Consider the following 4,724-nt stretch of genomic DNA (forward strand, 5'->3'; position numbering starts at 1 on the left):
CCCTGGCTAGAGGTCCCCTCCCCTCAAAGGGCCCGCCGTCGATGAAGGCCGGCAAGGCCGGCTTCAAGGGCCCGCAGGAGGTGCAGCACCGCATCCGCGTCACCCGCAGGAGGCGCAGCACCGCAACCGCATCACCCAAGGGTCAAGAACCTCGAGAAGGGTGATGATGATGGGTGGATCTCGTCGATCTGCACCTCCTGACCCACCACATCGCCGGATCCGCGACATGGGAAGGTGTCCACGAGCTTCGCAGCTCCCCTCTGCATCGACTACGGCCACCAGTTCAAGCTGGGCGCCCCCACATCACCGGATCCGAGCTTCTTCCCCATCGGCCACTGCGCGCCTTCCCCCGTCGATCCGCGTCGCCCTCGCTGCTCCGACGTCTCCGGCCTCCCCGAGCTCGTCATCCACACCGCGGTGAGCCCCTCAGCCGATCCCCCTGTTTGGCATATCAATCGATCAACATGTGGAATTTTGGGCTCTGATTATTCTGAGAGAGGGATGGTACCATCTCCAAAATACATTTGCTTTCCATTGATTTGAACACCTGTTATGTGCCGTGATCTCAGTGCGTATCCACCATTTTTTTCTTCAAATTTCTATTCTTCTACTTACAAACTACTAAATTTGTGAAGTGACCTAAAATGTCTTGCATTTGATTACATAGGGAGTAGCAGACAAGTGGATATGCCAGTTTGATAATTAGTACTTGACCATAATATTTAGGTGGTTATATGCAGCTTTGTTTTCTGACTTGTTTCTCTTAGCAGGTAATCATTTGTAATGATCTACCAAGTTGGCTCATTCAATTTTTTTTTACATTTCATATTAACCCAGATGGACATGGATCAACAAAGATAATATTATTACAGCATGTTGAGGCACAGAACTACATCTGTTATAGTTCTTCTCTTGGCTCTCTGGTTTAGAAACAGAGATGTAGTGTTTTATTTTGATGAATTTATGTAACTTATTTTATCCTTGTAAGATTCTTCGACTTATCTCAGGTTCATAAGTGTTTTAGTAGTTACGCTTCAAGTGTTGCCGAAGATGGATGTTTGTATGCTGATCTAGATTGCTTCCAGTGCACTTGTTTAATCATTTCAAATGGTTTATGTTGGTGACCTATCTGCAGGTCATGGGGAAGCAAAAGCTCAGTGTCAAGACTGAGGAGGACTCCAATCCTCGTGACTAGATGGTGGCAATGGTGGATCTGCAACTGCTCACTGACTTTCCACATGATTACATGGATCTGCAACTACTCAACTGTTCAGTACTATGATATATCTTTTATTTCAAGTTCTTATAATCATTATAGGGAAGTAAATTGGTTGTATGGGCACTTCTTTGTTGTTAGCTGTTAGCCAAGAGATCAACTGTCCTGGTTGAAGTCATAGCCCAGAGGATTTTAGCTGTTAGCTGTTAGCCAAGAGATCAATTGTCCCTCTATTGTATTCGATGAATCTTTTGTTGATGTGTGATGTCTATATTTTGTCCAATTATACATTTTGTAACCTGTGCAAAAAACAGAAAATAAAAAAATAAAAAAACCTAATATTCATACTAATGGCGCATCACATCATAGTGCGCCATTAGTATGCCAAAGGATACTAATGGCGCATCATTGAACAGTGCGCCATTAGTATGCCGAAGTTACTAATGGCGCATCTTGTTGTTGTGCGCCATTAGTATGCCAAATCACCTGGGTATACATGGCCCCCTGGGAGGCATACTAATGGCACACTGTTGTATATACTAATGGCGCATCTGAGGTCCGCCATTAGTATACCAAATACTAATGGCGCACCAGTGGTGCGCCATTAGTAAAATATACTAATGGCGTGGCACTAATGGCGCACCACTAATGCGCCATTAATGGCCAAATTAGGTGCGCCATTTGTAGGCCTTTTCCTAGTAGTGCTACCAGATTTGTGGGTGCTGAGATGAGCAATGGGAGATGATCAGCACCAGGAAGGATAGATCAATTGGCGCTTTCATCTAGGAGTTAAATTAGCACATTCGGCGCTAGGAGAACCGGATGTGTGCAGGCATGATAGATTTAAAGAAGGCGATGACAAGAATCATGGAGCTGGAAGAAGAACTCAAGTCTACGCGCGATGGATATGAGGAGGAAATAGCAACACTAGTGGAGAAGAATGATGATCTGAAGAAGAAGCTAAAAGTATTCATGGGATTTCCTGCAACTGGAGGAGAAGATGATTGCACTTGCCCGAAGAACTACATCATCATCGATGACACCGAGTCAGATCCAGATGACAGCGATGATGACAATGTCGATGAAGCTTGAGCGGATATCATGGAGTCTTCATCGGAGCAGTTTTTCTAGCCGGCCACCATAACAATAGTAGTGTTCCACCATGTATATAGCATAGTCCAAGCACTTTTATAACAATAGTTCTAGACCGATTGTATGCCCTTGTTTGATTGAATGAAGTGATTTTGTGTGCATTTGCCTCATGTGCATTTGGGTAGTGTTTTCTCTCTAGACCTCATTCTATTCTATATTCTCATCTTTTCTAAACCCTCAGATGCCTCCTAGACATGACAATGGATTTGCTTTCCCACCGGAGCTCACTCAGTTGATCCAGCAGCAGAATACGTTGATGCAGTTGCTAGTCCAGAATCAGAATCAGGGGAACAACAACAACCCACCACCGCCACCACTTGTTGATCACTTAACCCGTTTCCTTAGACTGAATCCGCCGGTGTCCTCCAGTAGCACCGAGCCTATAGTAGCAGATGATTGGCTCTGCAAGATTGGAAGGGAGTTAAACACTACAGGATGTACTGATGCTGAGAAGGTGAAATTTGCCGCGCATCAGCTTGAAGGACCCGCGACATCATGGTGGGAGAATTTCACAGCCACTTACCCTATCGACACTGTCACATGGGATCAGTTTCAGTAGGCTTTCCGTACTGCCCATGTTTCAGTAGGAGCTATGGCCATGAAGAAGCGTGAGTTTCACAACTTGTGCCAAGGAGGACGGACAGTTGGCCAGTATGTGGATGACTTTAGTAAGCTAGCACGTTATGCCCCAGATGACGTTGCTACGGATGCAGCTAAGCAGGAGAAGTTTCTGGAAGGACTGAATGATGAGTTGAGCATGCAGTTGATGGTAGCAAGCTTCAACAACTACCAGGAGCTGGTAGATCGCGCACTTATGATTGAAGGGAAGCAATAGAAGATTGAAAATCGTAAGATGAAGTATGGACAAGGGAAGTACAATTCTGGAGCTCAGCAGAAGCCGCATTTTACCCCTAAACCGGGAGGACCTTTTCAGCATACCCATGGGGGAGGAAGCTCGCACAATCATAATGGCCCCAAGAATGGTAATGGGAATGGAGGAAGCAACGGCCAGAACCGTACCAACCCATCAACACCAGCCAAGAGAGACTTGAGCCAAGTCACTTGCTTTAAGTGTCAGAAGACTGGACATTACGCCGATGAATGTCCTGAAGCCCAGAATGGAAATGGTAATGGGAGCTCTGGAAGAAGCCGAACCCTTTCAATAGGGGACTAGTGAACCACGTTAACGTGGGGGAGGTTGAAGCTCAACCAGATGCAGTAATAGGTAAGTTTTTGGTTAAGTCATTTACTGCACTCATTCTTTTTGATACTGGTGCATCGCATTCATACATCTCAAGGGGATTTTTGGATAAGTATAAACTGCCAACCCAAGCCCTTAGGTCACCCATGTTAGTAACCTTGCATGGAGCAGAGTATATGGCTAGTCTATGGTGTGATCGGTTACCATTAAGGATTGGTAACTATGTATTTCCCTCGGACCTAATAGTATTGGAATCTCAAGGATTGGATGTGATATTAGGCATGGATTGGTTATCGAAGTATGAAGGGAACATTGAATGCGTTAGTAAGTCAATTTTGCTTACGACGCCAGAAGGAAGAAGGATCAAGTATGTATCCCGGCATGTGACGAAGAGGACTCAAGTAAATTCCTTATCAGGAGTTGTGCAGGAGGAAGTACCAGTGGCAAAGAATTTCCCTGATGTATTTCCAGAGGAGTTGCCAGGCATGCCACCGGATAGATATATTGAGTTTCTGATTGAGCTTTTGCCAGGCACAGGGCCAATATCTAAGAGACCATACAGGATGCCCGCAAAGGATTTGGAGGAGATTAAGAAGCAGATTAAAGAGTTACTGGATAAAGGTTATATTCGCCCAAGTTCTTCGCCTTGGGGATCGCCAGTACTTCTAGTGGAGAAAAAGGATGGATCGTTAAGGATGGTTGTTGATTATCGAGGATTGAATGAAGTAACAATCAAGAACAAGTACCCACTACCGATGATCAATGATCTGTTTGATCGATTGTTTTGATGCCCCCAATTTAATCGTACACTAATCATACACGAAATGTGTACGATCAAGATTAGGGACTCACGGGAAGATATCACAACACAACTCTACAAACAAAAATAAGTCATACAAGCATCATATTACAAGACAGGGGCCTCGAGGGCTCGAATACAAGAGCTCGATCATAGACGAGTCAGCGGAAGCAACAATATCTGGGTACAGACATAAGTTAAACAAGTTTGCCTTAAGAAGGCTAGCACAAACTGGGATACAGATCGAAAGAGGCGCAGGCCTCCTGCCTGGGATCCTCCTAAACTACTCCTGGTCGCCGTCAGCGGGTTGCCCGTAGTAGTAGGCACCTCCCGAGTAGTAGTAGTCGTCATCGATG

The sequence above is a fragment of the Triticum dicoccoides genome, chromosome 2A (genome assembly GCF_002162155.2).
Source record: "Triticum dicoccoides isolate Atlit2015 ecotype Zavitan chromosome 2A, WEW_v2.0, whole genome shotgun sequence".
Taxonomy (NCBI): Eukaryota; Viridiplantae; Streptophyta; class Magnoliopsida; order Poales; family Poaceae; genus Triticum; species Triticum dicoccoides.